This window comes from Prionailurus bengalensis, chromosome B1 (genome assembly GCF_016509475.1).
Source record: "Prionailurus bengalensis isolate Pbe53 chromosome B1, Fcat_Pben_1.1_paternal_pri, whole genome shotgun sequence".
NCBI lineage: Eukaryota > Metazoa > Chordata > Mammalia > Carnivora > Felidae > Prionailurus > Prionailurus bengalensis.
Window position 1 is genome coordinate 167,247,509 of NC_057344.1, and position 24,234 is coordinate 167,271,742.

Consider the following 24,234-nt stretch of genomic DNA (forward strand, 5'->3'; position numbering starts at 1 on the left):
TGAGTCATAGTTTGTAATAAAAAGATGTTTTAATTTTTTCCTGTATCATCTGTATTCTCAACTACAAACACAGAGCACTCCTATATTGAAAGGTGACTAACACATCATTCTTAATGGCAGCCGTCATATTGCCTTTATAGGATGACATACAGATTTCAAAATGATTTATCCATTCGGACTTTGCACATAATTGAGAAGAAGCAAAGCAAGAAAGTAAAGCTCTCCTTACACCCCTAAGTATGCTATGTTAAATGCACATAGAATTTACAAACCTTAAAGACTCTTAGAGACCAGCTAGTAAATTTCTTCCTCACTTTCCACTCCCCGCTACTATAATGAATCCTATCTGTTAAAACATAAAATAATGTAGCTTAATGCCCTGACTTCTGAGGGAATGGAATAGCATCCTAAGTAAATTAGACTATAATGTGTTTTTAACACATTGGACCATTAAAACCCAAAGAAAAACCTCAACACTACCTGTAAACAGTATCCTATGGTTTACAAAAAGTCTCATCAGACGTAAAACAGATAACTTTCTTTTGCTACCTTTGAGAAAATGCATAGAGAATGAGATAGTGTTAATAAAACCAAAGAAAATCATTCAGGCTATAGGTTCACCTTGTATGAGCTTGTACATTCCTTGAAGTCAAATATATAAATGTAAACCACATCTCAGGATTTTTCTCATAATCCTGAGGAGTTAGGTAAACTTAGATCTTTACCAGATGAGATTTGGTCTTCTTAAGAATGTTAATAATGCCCCCTCTCTGATCCCTTGCCCATAAAAGCTTGGCTGAACATGTAGAAATGTAAGATTATCTTGTTTTTATCCTACAGACAGAACAGTGATTTAGCACTTTACCAACATGTGTGTGTCATATGTACTGTAAATCACTGTTTTCTATTGCTCTGACCTTGCAGGATATAAAGTAATGCTAATGTCAAAAATAACACTTACGTAAGTACTTTGTCATCTGCAAAGAGCATTCACATGTGTTACCTCACTTATCTATAAATATATCACTACTAGTCAAAAACCTCTCCAAAGTTCTCCAGATTCTTTTTCTTTAAGTTTATTTTTATTTATTTTGAGAGCAAGATAGAGAACAAGAGGGGAAAGGGCAAAGAGAGAAGAAGACAGAATCACAAGCAGGCTACGTGCTGTCAGCTGAGTGCCGGACTTGGGGCTCAAACTTATGAACTGTGAGATCATGACCTGAACTGAAATCAAGGGTCAGATGCTTAACTGACTGAGCCAGCCAGGTGCCCCCTCCAGATCCTTAAAAATACAATGCAGTAAGGGGCGCCTGGGTGGCTCAGTCTGTTAAGTGTTTGACTTTGCCTTAGATCATGATCTCACAGTTTGTGAGTTCAAGCCCTGCATCAGGCTCTGTGCTGACAGCTCAGAGCCTGGAGCCTGCTTTGGATTCTGTGTCTCCAAGTATCTCTGCTCCTCCCCTGCTCTCTCTTTCTCTCTCTCTCTCAAAAATAAATAAATATTTAAAAAATTTTTTTAAATATATAATGCAGTTAATTTTTGATGTCTCACTGCTGTTATCAGTTCCATGCAAACAATATTGATATGAAGCCACTCAATGCTGGGAACTATGTATCAGGAGGTTATGATGATGATAATGATAACTGGGACCACATAATGATGATCATAATCATAAAGATGGCAATGTTGATTGCAGCATTTAAAAAAATGATTTCCACGTGCCAAGTTCTCATATATACCAGGATCTCTGGTTCATTTTCACTGCTTTACTTTCCATTTCAATGCCAAGAATGTTTTACAGAGGCTTTATAATGTGTTGTGATATCTGATAAGAAAGTTTTTGTTCATTATTCTTTTCCAAATTTTTCTCAGTGATTCTTAAGCATTTATTTTTTCATATGAAATATAAGATCCTACCTTATTTTCAATTCCTCTCAAACTCCTCCTTTCCTTCCCAGAAGTTCATCTCTGTTTGGATTCTATGAGAATGGTGTTAACATTTACTCATTAATTTTGGAGCAACTAGCTTGTTAATGGTATTAAGGCTTCCTATTCAAGACTATGACAGGGTTTTAATTGGTTCATTGTGTTTTATGTTTTTCAATAAGATATTATACATGAAGATCCTGTGCCTTTACTATTAAATTCAATCACGTGCGTTTTATAATTTTATAGCTAATATGAATGAAAAATGTTTTCTTTTCTTCTCTTTCTTAAATGTTCATTGCTAAATTAGAAACATTATTGAATTGGGGCGCCTGGGTGGCTCAGTCGGTTAAGCGTCCGAATTCAGCTCAGGTCATGATCTCATGGTCCATGAGTTCAAGCCCTGTGTCAGGCTCTGTGCTGACAGCTCAAAACCTGGAGCCTGTTTCAGATTCTGTGTCTCCCTCTCTCTCTATCCCTCCCCTGCTCACGCTCTGTCTCTCTCTGTCTCAAAAATAAATAAACATTAAAAAAAAAGAAAAAAAAAAGAAACATTATTGAATTGATGTTTGTTTATCAAATGTGCAGGAACTTTATGTCTTATTTTTTCTCTCAGTTAATTTTTCATAAGCGTAGTCTGTTTTTTCTGTTTTAAAAATCAAATCACCCATGAGTCACATTGCTTATATTTTATATTTTGTAAGTATTACTTATATTTTGTAAATATGATTTTATTTCATTGCACGATTGCATTTGCTAGAAACTTTGAAGCAATACTGAATAATAATGGTGATGGTTTGTATGCCTGCATGATTCTTGGATTTAAATGAAATCGTTTTGGTGTCTTCACCTATGGTAATATTTAATGTTGATGAAGCCTTTAGTATAGTTGAGTAATTTTTCCTCTTCCAATTTAATTATAATTTTATTAGAAGTTCTTAAAGATTAATACATATATATGTGTGTGTATATATATATGTGTGTGTGTATATATATATATATATGTTAGTATATGTTTATCTCATGGTTACATGAATTTTATCCTTAAATTGCCTGATGTAGTGAGCTATATTGATAGATTTTAGGATAACATGCCTGAAATTATCCTGGCTTGGTAATGGTATCATGGTATTTTGATATTTTAGTAGTATTGGTTTTTTGCCATGTTAATTTAAGGGGTCTGGAAGGAAAGTGTGGGAGTCTCATGAGGAGCACTTATAAGGAATACCAGAGCATTTTACCAAAATCTCACCAAGCTTTGCAGACCACTCTTCATCTTGCCAGTGGTGGTGTGAAAGCCATCATACTTACCTGTCAGAACACCTGTCTTGGATAATGCAATCCTTCACCTAGTCTGCACCTCCCCTGAGCTTCCATAATTTTCTGTTCATGACCACTACTCTGAAGAAGGTTATCTGGAAATACTTTTAGACTTCCTTAATCCCCTCTACCAATTCCCTGGTTATCTATTTCATACCTTCTCCTCTACCCCCAAATCGAGAATCTTCTTCCAAATATTCATCTTGGATTTCATTTGGTAATAAAGGGAAGAATAGTTACATTCAAGTCTCAATATTCCCAGAATTTCCTGCTCGCAAGTGCTGTAGAATAATTTATAGTCGCTCGTTCTCCTATTCAAATAATGAACAAGGAGATATACTAAGTCATGGTTTAAGGAAAATTGACACATATAAACAATGAGAAAAAATTAGTCTTTATTTCATTTCATTTTATACAAGCAGGGCAATCTTCAAAATTTAAACAAGTACCATTTAAAGAAAATTGAAGACAAAATGACAAATAATAGTAATAAAAATAGCACGTTGTATAGACAGACATTGTAACCACTTTAAATACAGTATTTGGCAATCCACACGGTACCCTGAGAAAGTAGAAATCATTAATGTCCACATTGTAAAAATGAGAAATGGGAGGGCACAGGGAGATTAATACATTTATCTGATATCACACAGTTACTAAAAGGTGGAGGCAGGATTTGAACACAGGTAGTATGACTGTGATTCCTTTTCTGTGTGGTGGAATGAAAGGGGAGGAGGGAGTGGAACAGGTGAGATATGTTCACGGAAACTCTCTCCTCATAGATATCAGGAGTGGAGAAAAGAGTTGCCCCACTTTTTACTCCCATAAACGCATGAGGTTAAACAAAAAGGGGGTTTGGCCCTTGTCTCTCAAGAGAAGTGATCAGCAGTGGGTTTGGACAGTCTCCCATTTTTCAAGATGCCACACCCACATACTACCCACTTCTCTTTTTAGCCTTTTCTTGGGATCAAGTGTGAACATATAACGTTTGATTCCAAAGTTCTAAAATGGATCAAACTCGGGGCGCCTGGGTGGCGCAGTCGGTTAAGCGTCCGACTTCAGCCAGGTCACGATCTCGCGGTCCTTGAGTTCCAGCCCTGCGTGGGGCTCTGTGCTGACAGCTCGGAGCCTGGAGCCTGTTTCCGATTCTGTGTCTCCCTCTCTCTGACCCTCCCCCGTTCATGCTCTGTCTCTCTCTGTCCCAAAAATAAACAAACGTTGAAAAAAAAAATTAAAATGGATCAAACTCATGTATTAATTAAACCCAATCCAAGGCCACTCCAGTTCACTTCCTATTCTGTTTCTTACCCGGTAATATGTCCAACCACCTACCCTAATTTATTAGAGACTGCAGTGAGATTACACAGCATTGAGACTTTCTAAGATGCTAACAGTTGAATACACACCCCTGTGAACTTTGCAGAAAGAAATTAAAGTCTAAATATATAACACACTTTTATACTCAAGAAATCAAGTTATTCTTACCCTTTTAATCAAAATTTGATGAAAAAGAAGTGCCTCCTCTCCAACTTCTTTTGTTCAGTCTGCGCTTGAATGATTCTTCATGCTTGAGTAAAGCTGGGTTCTATCAGCAGCTACAGCTTGCACCGTTCTCTGGAATAAGTCAAATTCTTTTAAATGGTCTGAGAAGTTGTATTAGTTCAACTGAATTTGTAGCGCCTCCCTTTTTAAACAGTTTGAAAACTTAATAAGGCAAAAAATTCATCATACTCCTCAAATTAAGGTAACAAGCCAAACCTCACTTCTAAAACCAGTTCTCCAGGAAAAACAAACAAACAAAATCCCCCCAAAACAACCGAAGAAACAAAAAGCAGTTCCAGGACCCAGATTTTAATGGTGCCAAAGACCAGAGAAGAAACTCATTATAAGCGAGTGGGAACATTCTCTTGGTCGTGGCCTTGCCAGGACACCACTCAGTTTGTTCCAGGTGCTCTAAATCCATGACGTGTGAATTTAAACTCAATTGTGAGAACTCTTCGAGCAAGAAGTTAGTTTTGACGCTGGGCAATCACATTTCTGAGGGGATAATCCATTTATGCAGCCAGGCTCCTGTCTCTGAGAGTGACACTTAGCCTACTTACAAAGTTTAGAAGTTTGCAAAGGTGGCAGCTCAGGGGCCAGGTGCATATTCTGTTGTAAATATGCATTTGCAGGCGTGCGCCATAGTGCACATTTTCAGGGCCTCCTGCCAAGAAACCTGCCTCCTCGCCAAGTTTTCTCCCTTAACCAGGAGTGAACCAATTTAATGTCGTCCTGAAACTGTGAAGAAGAAAGGATTTTGAGTTGGTGGACGATTTTCATGATTTGTCTTCCTACACTTGTTTTCTTGGTTCTACATGCAGAATGGAATGTGGTTCATCTGGTCCAGAGATGTCTGACAATAACAATTAAAACCTAAATCCTCAGGAGTGCTTAGAGGCATATGCAGAACTTTGCTACCTGGCAACTTAAAAGCAGCAAATACTGCTTTTCCCACTAATATCTAAGAGGACTGGACTCTTTTCCCTGCAATAAAAACATTTGTCTCAGCCAGGAAAAAAAAAAATAGAGGAGGGGGCTGCAGCTTGCTGAATCTGGAACTCTGCCCTTTCTAAGCCCTAGTTTTGAGTCTTTACCAGACTCTGTACCTCTGCTGAAAACCGAGTGGCCCTGTCCCCCTCTGCTGAGGCGCCCACATTCTGTCCCTGGTTTCAAAACATCTCTCACAGTCCCTCTCTCATTGACACCCCTACTGGAGGATTTTTCCTGAAGCCCATGGACCTTTGTCTAAATTTTTGGTTCCAGGAAAATAAAGCCGTGTACTTTTGGACAAAAAGACCGCAAGCCACAGTCATCTACCACAGCCAAAATATCATGAGGTTGAGTTAAAATATTTCCATTTAGTCAATCACAGAATGTAAAAGTGACTATGAACCTGAAAGTGACCTCGACAAATCATCATGGTCAGAGCACCAAGGCCCAAATCACAACCTTCAGCCACTAAGGCTTTCCGTGTGTGTGCTCGACTCTCCCAAATTCCATTCTTTTGGTCTTAATTTTCGGTATTTCTGGCTGATGCATTTAATGCTGGGTTTTCAACAAAAACACCACAAAATTACTACTGTTCCTCTCTTACCCTGGTGTAATCTGAAGAAATTGAGAAAAAAAAAATCAAGGCCTCAAAATGAGATCAAAATAATAGAGACCTAGTTGACAAGAGTGGCTCTCAGTTGGTGAGCTAAATGCTTCTCCTAATCCTGAACCTCAGAACTAGGTGAATTTATGCTCCCAATCACGGGCAATCTAGAGGAATGGAGGGAAGTGTGCACTCTTTGAGGGCAAGTTTTGTAGCATAAGAGAAAAGAGTGAAATTAAACCACACATGCAGTTATTCTTCCCTAAATAATCAATTAGTTATGTCACCATCACTTCTACTAGGGTGGAGTGAATGAAGAAGTGGAGAAAGGCCAGAGTATGTGGAGGAAAGACACCTCCTCTTGAAGCCTGGAGTGGGAAAAGGCATTCTCCTCCAGACAGGACCAGTAACATGCCCAATGTTAAATAACTCACATAAGGAAACCATGGATGTCTGTTCCAAGACTCCTGCTTTTCACAATGACCTGCTACCTGCTGTCTGTGTGTCTATGGGTAACTTAACGACCCAGTCTGATAGCCTTATTGGAATTATTAGTTGCCATCACAGTGGTAATGAGATTACATTTCAAGTATGGGATTCTATGTATCTACTTATATCTCAAGAAATGCCTTGCTAAGATTACTTCATATCCTATAATACTGTGCTCTGAGGCCACGGGCATATTTTTAATTGAAAGGCAGAATTATCCATTTAATTATTTTATCATGTGTCTTTGCTCATTTCATTGACTAATAATTAAAATCAATTCTCTGGGGTTTGGACACCATACTAGAGTTTCTTAAAATGATCCAAATTATCTGCAATTATACTATTCCTTATTCAAGAATTATTTTAGGAGTCACCAATTCTCAACATTTTGAAATAATATCAACTTCAAATTTTAAAAAAATATATGATTAATATATTGATCTTATAATTATAACACCTAAGACTTTAAAAAGTGTGCTCACATACATCAATTTCACTTAAACTTCACATCATTCTATAAGTATTATTGTTCTCTTTGTCAGTGGCTCTCCAGAGTCATACTCTTAAGAAATGGCATAAGGCTTGAACTTAGACTGTTATGACTTCTAGGTTAGTGTTTGTTTCATGACACAGGCTTCCTCTATGTAACAGGCAAAGAAGGACTCACACAGATTGGCTAAACTCTATAGACCTAATTAATGTCCAGTTCTGTTGCAGATGAGGTATGTCCTCAAATAACATGTTCCTCAAAGTTCTCTGGAAATTTAGAGTATTAAGTGGCGGTTCAACATTTCCATAAAGATTCATTAATGCATATACTATATTTCTTCTAGAATCCATTATTGTAAATTATTTGCATAAATTTCACATTACATTATTAACATAACCCAAAGCCTAGGCATATGATAGATTCTGCTTAAGGACCAAATGAAGATGGCGTCTAATATCTGAAACTCTCCAACGTAAGACTTTCTTTTTTTTATTTTTAAAAAAAAATTTTTTTTTTCTCAATGTTTATCCATTTTTGGGACAGAGAGAGACAGAGCATGAACGGGGGAGGGGCAGAGAGAGAGGGAGACACAGAATCGGAAACAGGCTCCAGGCTCTGAGCCATCAACCCAGAGCCTGACGCGGGCCCGAACTCACGGACCGCGAGATCGTGACCTGGCTGAAGTCGGACGCCCAACCGACTGCGCCACCCAGGCGCCCCTCCAACGTAAGACTTTCCCATGGAAATGTGACTGCAGAGTTTGGTGTGAATAAAAATTACTGTAAATTAGTATAATAATGAAGAGTAGTTTGTTTCATTGATGCTAGGTAACATGTTCCCTGGTTTCTTTATCATTTTCACATTTTCTTGCAAAAAGTGAACAAATTATGAAATACCAAATGCAAAATCAAATGCATTTATATTTAAAAAACCCCGCAATTTGAGGGAGATTTCTCATGATAAATGATGAATTCGTCCTAAGAATCTAGAGTCATGTGTTCAAGTCTCAGCTCAGCAGTCAGGAAGAAACCCATGAAATTAGCCATAGCACTTCATCTCTTTGGGTCCATTTTGCTAGAATCAGATATAGAGTCATTTGATTGCACTCGAATGTTTCCTCTATGGTTCGTGCATGAAGCGTTGCTGCCATTGGCTAGTGTTTCTGACCGTACTCTAGAGAATCATGAAGGAGAATGCTGTTCACCTATGAAGACTGCATTTTTTATTTGCACCACTTAAAGGCAGAATTGCAACCATGGCTTAACATGATTATTGCAGAAAAATATAATGGCCACACGTTATCTCAAGGGTCATTGAAAATAAGATGAAAGAATGATGTGACCTTCAATTACTCATGTGAAAAGAAAGAGTTCCAGATGTGGAAACCTGGATTCCCTATACTGCTATACTAGTAGCAATGGAGATAGGAAGACTGTGTCCCTTGGAAAGAGAGCGGAGGGCCTTCCTAAAAAGAATTCATCATCCATGGTAGTATTTAATCTGTTATCTGCTTCTCTTACTCACCATCTTTGAGGCTTGACCTCTAAAGATTTTTTTTGTTTGTTTGTTTCTGTAAGGGGACAGTGATGAATCTTTTTATTTTTATTGGGATGTGATTTGTAGTTTCTTTATTCATCAGTCTTATTTCTGGAAAGCTCTGCACAAAGCATGAGCCTTTTAAAATTTATAAAACCTAAGGTGCCTGGGTAGCTCAGTTGATTAAGCATCTGACTCTTGGTCAGATCAGGTCATGATCTCGCTGTTCGTGAGGTCGAGCCCCACGTCGGGCTCTGCGCTGACTGCTCAGAACTTGCTTGGGATTCTCTCTCTCCCTTTCTCTGCCCGCCCCCCAAATAAATATATAAACATAAAAAAATAAAATTTCTAGAACCCAGAAGAAAGTATTCAGATTTATCTTTCTTCCCCATCTTTTTCCTCCTGGATCTGCTCTCTTTCTTAATGAGGTCTTCCCTCACTCTCCTCAATGAATGAATAATGAATGAACCAATGAAAAAATGAGACTGTAGAATGGAACGGAGAGAATGCAAGTGGGGAAAAAGTTACCTGAGAAACAGTTGATAGGGGAAAACAGAGCTAGAATGCTAGGTATTAACAAGAAGGGAAATCTGTACACATAAAGTTACAAATCAGATAGATCACTGCAAAGTACTGAAAAGCCTTCATGAAAAACAGCACCAGCCGTCCTAGTTGCCATATATAGATCGATAAAAATAACTAGAAATGACAATCTAGGCAAGCAAATCATTTAATATTTATACTTGCAATGCCAATGACAGCAATAAACATCTCACTATTTAGCCTTCACATCATCACTAAACACAAAAAGGTAAGAGAAGGGTCATGATTTCCTTCCTGCTCTGTTCTCACTCAGCCTTATTCAGCATATTGTTATCTTCTCAGGGGACAGGTTATACACCTGACCTGCATTAGAAAAGTTAGCAAGTGAAATGAGATTTCCCCTAAGCCTCTAACAGTGTTCTTTGGAATATATTTGAAAGCTTATCCTTTAATATAGTAATATTCCATTCTCTACACTTTTATTACTTTGCAGTTGAATCCAATCCCCACACTCAGCACAGAGGCACACAATGAAACAGTATCTTACTACCTCATGGAGAAACATATTGGTGTTCACACACACACACACACTTATTTCCTTTATACGGCCAAGGGGTTTATATGGCAAACAGAGAAGGGAAGAATTAGATCTAGACCCAGATTTTGATGGAATTAGACTTTAGCTGCATATATTCTACTATTTTCAGTGGAACTTTACATACAGTACATTTATGCGCCCATCATTAATCACAGATTGCCCTCTTCCTTCCCAAACATTTTCACTTGCTAAATCCTATCTATCTTCACAAACTAACTAAGGTTATTTACAACCCATGAGACAGTTCTAGACCAATCCAGATGCAGACATGTCTTTTTTTCCTAAACTTATGGCACTTCTGGTTATTATCAAAATCAATCACTTGCAAATGCACCAGGCACATTCTTGAGATACTGTGAAACTTGCTTTCAAATTCTGTTCTATTTCACTTAATTTTGTATAAATTGAAGCTAAGTAGTTTATTCCTATGTATGTTCTTTGCATAAGATCCACTACTAAAAGCCAACTGCCATGTCATGAGTAATAGCTCCAGAAAGGTGTTTTCTAAAGTTTCATGTGGTGTTGAACTTTACATTTTTCACTAGGGCAGCAAAGGGGAAATGAAAGAAGAAAACATTAATAATGCAGAAAAAGAGACTGAGGCAAAAGAATAAATACACTCTAGATAAGATTTGAACTTCATGTAAAGGAAGCACTCAGGAGAGCAGGGCACAGAGATAAGAATGTATGAAGGGAACGGAGTCAATAATGGGTCTGGAGAGACAAAAATTGAGCCTCAGAGAGAATCTAGAAGGATAATAGGGACACAAGTGTGCCAATAGCTCTAGAAGTAAAGCAGTTGAATGAATCTCTGCTTCTCAGAAACTGTTAAGAGATTAAAACATGGAGATTTAGCTAAACTTTCAGTTTGCACATATAATTTCTTGAATTAATTTCTGATTTTTTTTCTCTTAACTTTTTTTTCTCCCTCATATTAAGACCATTTGCAAAAAAGGATCGTTTTCTACTCAATATGTCATGTTTCCCAGAGCACTGAGTCCTATAGGCTCAGGCTTATGCAATAGGATTTTCCTCAAGCAACTTGAGGGTTATGGTTCCAGAATTATGCCTTATTTATCTTATCTATACCTCAATAGTGAAGTCCTTGAGATCAACAACTATTTTTAGTCATGTTATAGACTGAATATTTGTGTCCCTTAAAAATTCATATATTAAAACCCTAATCCCATTAAGATGGTGTTTGGAGGTGGGGCCTTTGGAAATAATTAGGTCATGAGAGTGGAGCCCTCATGAAAAAGATTAGTGTCCTCCTAGGAAGAGGTCAGAAAGCTAGCTAGCTCTCTTTTCACCACATGAGCATTCAATGAGCAGGTAGCTATCTGCAACATGGAAGAGGGATCTCACCAGAACCTGACTATGCTGGCACTCCAATCTCTGACTTATTGCCTCCAAAATGATAGAAACACATTTCTATTGTTGATTAGCTACTCAGTTAATGGTATTTTGTTATAGCACCCCAAGCTAAGACATCATCCTTATATTCCCCTAAAACCTATCGCAATACTTTTCATATGGTAGATATTCCATTAATGTTGATTAACCTGTCCTTCTTAATTCTGCATACTTAACACTTAATATATGAGTATTCAAATATCTTTTTCTGAATGATGTAACCCTGTCTAGTTAATAAAAAATCATTAAAAATTCAATCACATCAGTAATGTATCTTGAGTGCAATGAAAAGTCAGGTGGGCGGAAAGATAATACACCAAAGGATTCTTTTTCATCATTATTTCAGTTTTGAGCTGCGATTGGAATTGCCTTTGAAAACATTTGTACTTCTCATTTAGATGAGCTCTGTGACATGCAGAGAAAGATGAAAAACAATCTCTGTGTGAAGTCGCATATGAGGGGTTAGTCCTAAATTTACCAGCCACTAATTCCTTTGAGTGATCGTATTTGTTCTTTGATTACACATAACCTTACTGATTTCAAAGCAAAAGAGCAGGAGGAGATGACAATGCTTGAATCACACAACAGCCTCAGGTGGTGCCTCTGGCACTGAAGAGCTAACGTTCCATTTCCAAATCTCAAAATACATGAGACATAACTAGACTTTGGACAAATCTGATGCAGTGGCAACAGCCCATGGCAATACAAGGCTAAATACCAAGCAGAAGACAGTTTGTTTAGTGTGGATGGGAGCCCATGGAGCCGTGATAAGGAGTGTGAAGGGACGAAGTAGGAACTCCCTGACATATGGTTGGTTTCCTGGGGAAAGTTTAGTGGCGAAAAGAACCATGGGGGCAATGCTTCCTAAACATGGGAAAGGTCTTTGCCGAGCAAGAATGGATTCTTTCTTCAGAACGGGGATTAAAACTCTTTCTTATTATTGATTGAACAAAGAACAATATTCCCACAGAGTGGCTGGTAATGACCGAGAGCAATCTGGTGAAATATAATTGCAGAAGAGACTAGAGAAAATAAAGTCTTCCCCCTAGGAATAAGGGATCAAAATAGTGAAGTCTTGTGTTGAACAAGCACATAAAATTATACTTTACATCATTTTATTCTATAAATGTTTAATTAATCATTTTTGTTTTTTATACTAGTTCACATTTGTTAAGTGATTACCATATGCCAAGTACTGTATTGAATATTTCACAATAGTATTGCTTTTAAGCCTCATTGATAATCATAGAAAACATGTACAATTATCAATTCCATTTTTTAATATAGGGAACTGGAGGAGTACCTGGGTGGCTGAGTCGGTTGAGCATCAGACTTTGGCTCAGTTCGAGATCTCAGGTTTGTGAGTTCGAGCCCCCTGTTGGGCTCTCTGCTATCAGTACGGCTCCCACTTTGGATCCCCTATCCCTCTCTCTCTGCCCCTCCCTTGCTTGTGCTCTCCCTCTGTCTCTCTCAAAAATAAAGAAATAAACTTAAAAACAAAGGGGGAATTGGAGCTTAGAGAAGTTAAGTAAACAACTAGTAATTTCAACAATAAGACTTGAAGCCAGTTCTAACTCCAAATCGTATGTTCATAATCATTAATGTGGACTATCCCTGAAGCAAGAAACAGACATTTTTAAATTTATTTATTTATTTATTTATTTATTTATTTATTTATCTATTTTAGTGAGAGTGTATGTGTGAGCAGAGGAGAGGGGCAGAGGGGGAGACAGAGAGAGAATCTTAAGCAAGTTCCCTGCTCAGCATGGAGTCTGATGCAGGGCTCGATCCCACAACCCTGGGATCATGCCCTGAGCTGAAATCGAGTGGGTTGCTCACCTGACTGAGCTACCCAGGCACCCCAAGAACCAGACCTTTTAACATGGACTGTGATGATCTGTAGTAAAACTATGCACTAGAGAAAGCATTCAGATGGGACAAAATTTGTTTCTTAATAATGTGGCACTGGAGACTTCTATCAGGAATCAAGAATTATTGTATATCCTTGTTCCATTAATTGTATGTAAGTATATACATATATATATGTACATATATACATATGTCTCATGTATAAACATATATGTGTTTCACTTAGACATATTTTATTATAGTGTGTCTCAACTTAGATTCATTTATTCTCAAAAAAATGGTTATTTTTATAGATTCGTTGGTTGAAAGAGACTTACCAGATATTATCATATAAGGGGTACTGTAATGCTTAATTTTATGTGTCAACTTTATTGGTCATGGGATGCCCAGATTAAACATTATTTCCAGGTGTGTTTGTGAGGGTGTGTCTGGATAATATTAGCATTTGAATCAGTAAACTCAGTAAATAACTCTCCCTGTTGTGGGTGGACATCATCAATAGCTTGATGTCCTGAATAGAACAAAAGTTGAAGGAAGAAAGAATTCACCCCTTATTTTTTCTGCCTCACTCCTGGAGTGGGACATCTGATCTCATCTTTTCTTGCTATCAGAGTATGATTTATGTATTGGTTACCTTGGCTCTCAAGCTGTTGGACTCCAATTGGAATATACCACCAGCTTTCCTGGGGAGCTCCAGTTTGCAGATGGCAGATCATTGAACCTCTAGGTCATGTAATTGTGTGAACCAGTTATCTATCTATCTATTTAGCTATCTACCTATCCTCTATCTATCTATCCATCTCTTATCTATCAATCTTCTATCAATCTATCAATATCATTTATCTATCTTCTATCTATATACTATTGGTAGCTTCCATCTAAATATTTTATATACATATATAGATTTTTTTTCTTGGTTCCATTTCTCTGGAGAGCATTATTACAAACACTTAGGTTAGGCAATAAAGACTTCAGTACCCAGAAAAGATAAAGGAAAGTAAAGAAAACCCATACAGGGGCGCCTGGGTGGCGCAGTCGGTTAAGCGTCCGACTTCAGCCAGGTCACGATCTCGCGGTCCGTGAGTTCGAGCCCCGCATCGGGCTCTGGGCTGATGGCTCAGAGCCTGGAGCCTGTTTCCGATTCTGTGTCTCCCTCTCTCTCTGCCCCTCCCCCGTTCATGCTCTGTCTCTCTCTGTCCCAAAAATAAATAAACGTTGAAAAAAAAATTTAAAAAAGAAAACCCATACAGAATCCTGCCTCAACAAGAATTTTCTGGGAGGAGGGGCGCTGTGAGCTACTCCTACAACTATGAGCAGTTAGTCAATAGCATTGTAAACAAAGCCTGCTGTGTTTTGTAGTTCATAGCAATTCAATTAGAAATAAATTTAACGCTTTTTTCTCCCTTGTGAAAACTGCCTTCACTTCACTAAACTTAAGACTGGTGGTCCCAGGGTGTACAAGTGTCTTGACATTGCTGAGTTGTAGTAAAGTCTTCAAATCTTCTTGCCATGTCTTTGCAGAATACAATGCATTCATATACTAACTCATCTGTTTGTTCCTTTAGGCATTCACAACAATGTGTGGAATAGTACATGCCCGGCATGTTTTTCACGTTAACAAGGAAGTGATGTGCAAACGGGCACATTCCTTGTGCTAACAAACACATAAACGAACAAATATGCAACATAATACCAGTTATAAGTGGTAAGAGAATGAATAAACCTGGGAAAGGAAAGACAGGGTATGTAGGAAGTTGGAGTGCTATTTAAAATAAGGTGTTCAAAGATGGCCTCAGTGAGGAAGTAGCAGTTGAGTAACATCATGAATAAGACAAAGCAGCTAGGGAAAGAATCTTAGGTAAAGACACTCCAGGCTAAACAAAAAATCACAAACACTCTTAAATGGAAGCCCTGCTAAATATATACAAGGTTTGGCGAGGAATCTAGAGTGCCAGCACAAAATGAGAAATAAGGAATAAGGTTGGAGTAATAATCAGGGACCAGATTGCTTATAGCCTTGCTCACTGTGGATTTTGTTCTAAGAGTGACAAGATGTCATTGAGGGTTTTGGGTTGGATGTAGCAAGATCTGATTTGTGTTTAACAAATAAGATTTTTATTTGTTAGACTAGATAGCACACCATGTAGATAAGTCCTCTACTACTCTAAAGTCATAGAAAAACAAACAGACTCAACGTGTCAGTTTTTAAAAATGTTTTATTTATTTTTGAGGCGGGGTGGAGCAGACAGTGGAGGACAGAAGAAGCAAAGTGGGCTCTGTGCTGATAACAGAAAGCCCAATGCAGGGCTCAAACTCATGAACCACAGGATGAACCACATGAACCACTCTGAGCCGAAATCAGATGCTTAACTGACTGAGGCACCCAGGCACCTCTATTGTCATTTTTAAAGAGGATTATATCATTGTCAGTTGCTCTATTGTTGAGGTTTTTTTTTTCCCTTTCAATTGAATTGACTTAACATATATACAGAAAAGTTATATGGATCATAAATGTACAGCTTAATAATTTATTACAAGGTAATTAGAACTGCAAAGGTATTGTTGTGTCAGGAAATAGAGTATTTCCATTGTTTTAGGAAACTTCACTTGTGACTTCTCCCAATCAGACTCCTTCCCTCCTGCCAAAGGTATTATTATCCTGACTTCTAAAAGCACAAATTTGATCTGTTTTAAAAGTAGAGATGGAATCATCGCAATAATTAATTGAGACCTGGCTTCTTTTGTTCAACATTGTATTTGTAGGATTTGGCATTGGAGACCCATCTCCAATGCATCAATTTATTAATTGATCTTCTAATCTTTATTGTGTTTCTTCTACATTCTTTTGTGTTCAGTTCTCTTTTTAATGCCAGAAAGTCTATTTTTTTCTCTTTGTCCTAAAATGTGTCCTTTTGGGCCCTGAACCAAACCCCAATGTGTTTACCACAGCCTCTAATCCTTAGTGGCCTCTTGACTGGAGTTTTTGTCCTTGCTGTACATGAATCTCTCCAATGCTGTGCTCGAATTCTCAGTCTCTCAGTGATCTTCTCTATAATTGGCATTTGCCTCTCGAGAAAATATGGCCCTGTATTCTGGATTTACCTTCATGGGTTTTCCTTTTCTCCCAGATCTTTACCTTACAATTTTCTGTCTTGGGAAGGCTTGAGCATCACCAAACAGGTTATTTTTTGTTCCAGATTTTCTCATTCTTCCTAGTGAGAATGCAGATATGAACAAATGGGTTCACCTTTACCAGAACATTTTGATACAGTTTTAATCATTTTTTAAGATAGCCAATATTCTAAGTGCCTTGAATTTACTGTAAGTGTTGTCATCAATTTAGGATTTTACTGATGATTTTTAAATGGAAACCTCTTCATCCACAAATGGAGTGGCTTTCCAAAACAGTTAAAAACTGAAGAGAAGGATAAATTTTTTCTCATTTTTACTAATTCTGTTCTGGAAAAAAACTCTAGGAAATCACATATAGGACTCCTAAGTGCTGAATTTAAAATTATGTTTCCTCGAAAAGAAAGGCAAACTTTAAGCATAATCTTTACAAGTATTTCCCGTCATTCAGAAATAAGTTTAATAGTGAGTATAAACCAAATTAACTTGAAGAAGAGAACATCTTATATTCTAACACCTGATAAAAGATCTTGGAGAGAACACTCATATTAAGATGAAATGTGTCTATAAAGTGATTTCGTTCCATTGTGAACTTTTTTTCTAACTTCATAGATAAGCAAGGAGAAGTAATTCCTCTATGTCACACAGCAAAGATGTTAACAGGGATGGACTTCAAACTGTCCTGCTGTAAATATTCTCAGATGACTCATAGCATCACCAAACCCTCTTTAAATCTTGATCCTTGCCTAGTTGTTATGTTCTTCTTTCCCAGTGTTTCCTAATAAAATTTCTTGAAAATAAAAGAGCAAGGCCTCCTCTGTGAACTTCCTCACTTCCTCTCTTCACAGTTGAACTATTAGGGATCACTTATATTCCTAAGTTTGGGGATTTTATGAAGCTCACCAGACAAATAATAATTTAAATCAATGGGTGAAGATATTAAAGACTGGATTCTTGCTTTAGCTGTAAGGTTGGATGAAATTATTTCAAGATCACCTGCCGAGTTCAATAGTATAATGTTACAACCAACTTCCAGTTGTTTTATTATTTAAAATAAATAATTTTAAATATTTTGAAAATAACAGTTTATAATAGTGATAGTGATTTTTTTCAAATATAAGATGCATTAATGTGCAAGTTACTTTAATCATTTTTGAAATTTGTATGGACAACATAATGCTCCAGGACTATTTTCTCTTCCTATTTGACACTTACACTTCTCTTTCTAAATATATATAGTTTGTTTTGCTACAAATAGTCTATCTTTTGAGCCCAGCCACTATGGTATCTGATAATGACTCTCTGACATCAATCAGCAGTGCATTTTTCTCCAGAATATGGTATAGTCTATGTGTAATGTGTATTGTTTTGTGGTACATAAGTATCGATGTGGTAATTAAAGCAAATAGCTAGTGCAGTCATGTGCTATTAGGGGTTGGGATTAGAATAAAAGATGATTATTATATTAATATTTCAGGTGGCAGAATACATCTACAAGATGCATATACTGTCTTTCAGATGCATATACTCATCCCAGATTTCATAACTAAAAACCTAACTACATTTATCTAACATGAATCTGCATGACTTTCCCACAGACTGCTTGAGATTTGTTGGATTATAGAGAGAAGGGTAGAAGGCAGAGTATAATACTGTAAGGGGAGAATCAAATCAAATAAACACTGAACCCTTCCATCTATACTCAAACAACAGGTTAGATGCTACAGGTTATAGACAGGTCAGATGCCTGACCTCAGAAAGCAAGGGGGCAAGACAATGCACATGCTTTTTAATTGAACATCACAATATAATGGTGTATTAGTTTCTTGTTGCTGCTGTGACAAATTGTCATCAACAGTGGATTAAAACAACAGAAATTTATTATCTTACAGTTCTGTAGCTTTGAAGTATCACCTGGCTAAAATAAAGACATCTCTCAGCGTTTTTATCTTTCTGGAAGCTCTAAGGGGAGAAATGATTTCTTCACCTTTTCCACTTTCCAGAATCTGTCTGCATTCATCCTCTTGGGGCTCCATTACTCTATCTTCAAAGTCAGCAATATCAGAGTTCTTTCTGAACCTTCTTCTATCATTGTATCTCCATATGATATCAGAAGAGAAAGATTCTGCACTTTTAAGAACTCATATGCTTAGACTGGTCTCACCTGGATAATCCAAGGTAACATATTTCAATATTCTTAACTTTTATCATAACTTCAAAGTCCCTTTTGCTATGTAAGGTGACATTCCAGGTTTTGAGAATTAGAGCGTGGATATCTTTGCGAGCGATTATCTTGCCTACCGTAAGTCCCGAAAAGGTAGTTTAAAAACGAAGCTTATGTTACGGTTTGGAGAAAGAGGAGAGAAAGTTCGTTGGCAGGATGTAAAGGAAGAATTTATCAAGGAAGTGGAATATGATCCTTGAAAAGTGAAGTTTGCTTTTTGATGTTTTTTTTTCTGACTCTTGGATCAATTTTATTTCAGAAAAACCAAGTATTTTATCAAAGTTTTGCAAGCATAGGTGATAACATTATTTACATTATCTCATATTATGCTCAAAACAATCCTACTAGAGAGGTATGATTATTATCCTTGTTATATAGATAAAGAAAAATCAAGTAAATTACCCCAAATCACATACTTTGTATGTATTGAAACTGAATGCAAACTTACATAATTGACACCTGTGTCCACAGTTAATCACCATACTCTACACCCCTTGTTTACATTTTCCTTTGAATTTCTATATTTGTTGCAGTATTTTCTTAAGACAAAAGGAAAATTATTTATTTTTTATTTATTTGTTTATTTATCTTGAGAGAGAGGGTGAAAGAGAACACGAGCAGGCTCTAAGCTGCCAGTGCAGAACCCCATGTGGCACTCAAACTCAGGAACTGCGGGATCATGACCTGAGCTGAAATCCAGAGTTGGATACTTAACACAGTGAGCCACCCAGGTGCCCCTGTAGTATTTTCCTTTTTTTTTTTTTTAAAAAGTTTATTTATTTTGAGAGAGAAAGCATGAGTGGAGGAGGGGCAGAGTATGGGAAAGAGAGAGAATCCTGAGCAGGCTTCTACCCTGTCAGCCCGACCCCAACGGGGGGGGCTCGAACTCATGAACTACAAGGTCATGATCTGAGCCGAAGACAGACACTTAACCAGTTGAGCCACCCAGGCACCCCTAGTATTTTCTTTTCCTTTCTTTCTCTTTTTTAGTGTTTATTATTATTTTATTTTATTTATTTTATTTTTGAGACAGAGAGACAGAGCTGAGCGGGAAAGGGCACAAAGCGGGAGACACAGAATCTGAAGCAGGTTTCAGGCTCCAAGCTGTCAGCACAGAGCCCAAAGCGGGGCTTGAATTCACAAACCATGAAATCATGACCTGAGCCAAAGTCTGATGCTTAACCAACTGAGCCACCCAGGTGCCCCTAGTATTTTCCTTTTCAAAACCATATTTATTTTTTAGAGAATAAAATATGACATTTGATGTTCCTTACTTGATATTTTTGTTATTTTCAAATGTATTGGTTTGTCTTTTCATGTTTATAATTTTCCTACTCCTTTTTTCTTCAAAGTATTTTTTTTTCAAACATCTGGCGTTGAATGCTTAATTATTTTCTTCAAAAAGTGTAAGGCATGAAATTAGCTTCGGAGTATAAATTTTAACATATTTCAAAAATATTGAAAGGCAGTATTCTCATTCTATTTATTTTAAGAAGGTTGGTAATTATATTGTTGAAGGTTTTCCCCCGTGGCAATTCATGATTATTACAGACAAATAAAAATCAAGAAAATAAGTAAATAAATAAATAAATAAATACTCTTATCACCTAGAGATCTAGAGATCTCAAAATTATTCTGGGTAGTCATTTGGTAAGCAGGCATCAAAGACTCTTTTTTTTTTCTTTGTATACATTTACAAAAGTAACGTAACATGTAAACTGCTTACAATGCTTCAGTTTCCTTATAAAAATATATGAAAGAGATGCTATTATGTCAACAAATCTATCTTTTGTCATCCCTGCTGATTGCATGGTAAGCCTTCAATGAAGATTATTATAATGCATCTAACTAATCATCCATAATGAAGCATTTTTTCCCAATTTTTCATCAGTGTAAACAACACAGCAATGAGCATTTATGTACTTCTGTCTCTGTCTCTTTATCTATCCTCCCCATATATGTTATTTGCCTCTCTGATTATGTGCTTTGGAAATAACAGTATATAGCATATAGCTGAGTATGTGAGTCCTTGTCTCCATTTTCTTGGAATTGAATCTCTTTACCACCCACTCAAAATGTGAGTTTAGGCTAGTCACCTAGGCTCTCTGTGACTCAGTTATCTCATGCATGTCTAAGTAATAATATTGACCTCATAGGATTTTAGTGAGAATTAAACATGAAATTCATGTTAACTGCTCACAAAAGTGCCTGACAAATATTGTCAATAAATGTGAGCTGTTATCATTTGGATTTATTTCTAGAAATGAATTTCAAAAGGTCAGAAAGAATTCACACTTTATCGTGATGTAAGATTGCTAACATACCATTTGAACACAGAAGATGTTTACAAGATAGTTTCTCCTACAGTAAATAGGCCCTTTAAAAGCAAAAACAAAAACAAAAACAAAAACAAAACATTGAAATGGAAGCTGCTTTTTTTTTCCTTTTCTGGTTGTAGGCATTGAATCCAAAGAACAGTTCTAAAGTAATAGAATATATCAGGAAAAGTATCTAGAGAAAGAGATGGAAAATTCTGCCACTTTGAGAATGAAAGAAAAAGTAATAACATATAAATCTAGAAACATCATTAATATTCAATATGTATTTCTAATTGTTCTATTGTTCTCAATCCAGTTAGTGCCCATATCATAATATGTGTACAAATATCATCTTAGGGAGTCATTTCATCTGTCTGTAAGAGTATTAGGAGAATTTATATTTAGCAAATAAAGCTTTACTTCAAATAATAGAATTGTTGCATTTATAAAGGAGGCTTATATTAAAGAAGTGTAAAAATACCATCTGTCTTTATTTTGTTAATACTGTTAATGCACTCAGTTAGCCATGGAATATTCTGCTGGATAGGTTTTTGTCAGAAAAAGATGGAATCATTTCTGTAGATAGGCTATGATGTTTTCCAAAAAATCACTTATAATGCATACATTTATGCCAACAGTCTTAAGTAATAATCTAAATAAACATTTTTTGGACTAAATACAATTCATTGCCAAATGGTTAATTGGTCTGTCATTGTGGGTGAACCCTAGATTACTTCAGGGGCAGAGAGATTTATTGACATCAGGAAGGCTATGTATCTAACACTCTTATATCCATATGGAGTTCTCATCAATTTCACCATGGGCTAATGATAACATGACACACAGACTTTGTGGTTAGGCCAGAGTATTATTTAATTTTACGTAATTAACAATTCGTAAAAAATAAATATATTGTTAAATGAAAGACATTTAGGTTAAAAGAGCCTAATCAAAGAGCATTAAAGAAAAACCTACATTTGCTTACTAAGTAGCACAAGTGAGCCTTTCATATAGACCTTAGGCTCTCCTGTGTACTTTTCTTCTCCCTTGTGTTAATGTTAGTAAGTGAAATGTAATGATCCTATGGAGATAATTGTCTCTTTTATTCCTAAGTATAAAATGAACTCTCATTACTTGCTTTTATGACCTTAAATATATTTAGGTGGGGCTAATATCCAAGGTTTACCGCTAGAGATCACTAGTATATGTAACCATCAGCATGCTATATTGCCTATCTCATTTAAAAACTGGTATCATATGACTTCTACCACCAGCTGGGATAGAGTAACAGGGACTGGATTTACCCTCTTACTTGGAACAACTGAAATACTGTATAAAATATAAGAAACAATAGTTTCATGATTGTATATCAGGCAAAAAAAAAAAGACCATGATCCTTGAGCATGGTGAGAGCTATAGTTAGCCCAGAGTAACACTTGGAGAGAGTTTCCAGGCTGCCGTACAGAAAGTGAAAACCAGGAAAAAGCCAGTGGTCTCCTGCATTGATATGGGGCTGGAAGTAGTTTTACTTACTAAATGGGGAGCAGATAGAGTTGGCAGGAGAGAGTGGTAGAGAGGAGAGATTCATGGAAAATGAGCTCTGAAAATCTGCAGAAGGTCTGCATTCTGGAGTCTTCAGCTGATATGGATCAGTGGATGTAGGTCAAGAAGCTGCCCCAGGCTGGGGAAAAAAGAAAATGCCCCAAACAGTAACAAAAAACAATACCAAGAACTCACACAGACCAGGAAAAATGCGTGTTCCCAGCAGCCAAAGAGGATAAATCTCATAATTCATCGGGCAATGAGTACTAGACTCAGACAAACTTTGCTTCAGGAATGGGGCAAAATTAGCCTTAAACTAAATGCTTTTCTGATCCTGCCGAGCAAAAACTAAATGTTTTGAGGTAAATTAACTTTATCATAAGATAAATTTCAAGAATACTTATAGATAAGTGCAACAATATATTTTATATGTATATACATATATACACACACACATACATATCTATACTATAAACATAGTCCATATATGTATGCACATATATACATACTATATGGACAACTGATACTGCATGCTTTGATGAATAATACATTTTCAAGTAGATAACCACATTATAGATGAATACTCTATTAGAAGTGTGGTGCCTTCATTTCAATTTGCTGATTAATACTATTTTAGGATTCTGACCAAAAAAGAGAAGGGCAAATATGTGAATTATACCTCTACACCAAATGATAACGTGTTACATCACACAAAGGATTTACATTGTAAAATGCATTTTGGCAGAATTATACTTTCATCTGGCACACTGAAGCCAGAACACATTGAAGTAGATCATTTCATATAGTGCCACCAATAGTTTATCACATTAAATTAATAATTTGCAGGATTAATTCAAGGCTTGCAGTGTTCTTTGCTTTCACCCTTAAAATTTTTATAGTTTTAAAGCAGTCATAAGCATAATGAGTTTATACCTAGTTTTATTTTTCTGCATGTCAGATAAATAATTTCACTGAGACAACATGAGATTATTTTTTGAAAAAAATTCACATAGTAATTAATTTAGACTTTTACAGATCTCTTGTACTGTATACATGGAGAAGTTCCTACCATCCCAGAGGATGCTAATCATGTCTAAACACATTGTAACTATTAACTTTGGAGGAGAGTCTTGAATTCAAAGTGGAAATACGTTATCTCTTTTTGGTCTCTTGATAATTTTCTTCTTTTCCTCTATTAAAATGCAACTGTTTGGCATTCCATTTACTTTCCATATCTGTGCTGTGTAAAGTACAAAACAAACAAAAACAAAACAAAACAAAAACTTGTGCCTCGCCAGAAATTTCAATCCAATATCTTTAGGAGATGGAGGTTTGGGGGAGGGTAGACCTCTTGTTTCCTCTTGTTACTAAAATCGTGCTTCCTTGCCAGTGTATTTCACTAGTGCAGCATCAATGCAAAGAAACACAGAATCAGCTTGCATTCATTGGTGGCATGCAAGAAAAAATAGCCGTAGGCAAGTTAAATGAAACGATGATTTATTAGGAGTCTATGAGATGACAAAAAACCTAAAAACCTGGCTTTAGAATAAAATGAAAATGGTAGCAGCCCCAGGGATCTAGGCAGGCAGGCAGTGGAGACAATCCCTTAAGAATACCCCCTTGGAACTGAATGGGCTCCATCCATGTGCTGGCTCTTATGCCTTCATAAGAAAATTATGTCCATACTTAGCAGCTTAAAA

The 24,234-nt window shown here is 36.6% G+C and overlaps 1 long non-coding RNA gene across 1 annotated transcript; it reads right to left on the bottom strand.

Moving 5' to 3' along the window:
• Window positions 1–4,717: 4,717 nt before the first annotated feature.
• Window positions 4,718–12,798, bottom strand: LOC122468364. The gene is made up of 2 exons (XR_006293220.1): window positions 12,756–12,798; window positions 4,718–4,861 (listed from the first exon to the last, which is right to left on the bottom strand). It is a non-coding gene; the product is annotated as an uncharacterized LOC122468364 (long non-coding RNA).
• Between the last annotated feature and the right edge of the window lie 11,436 nt (window positions 12,799–24,234).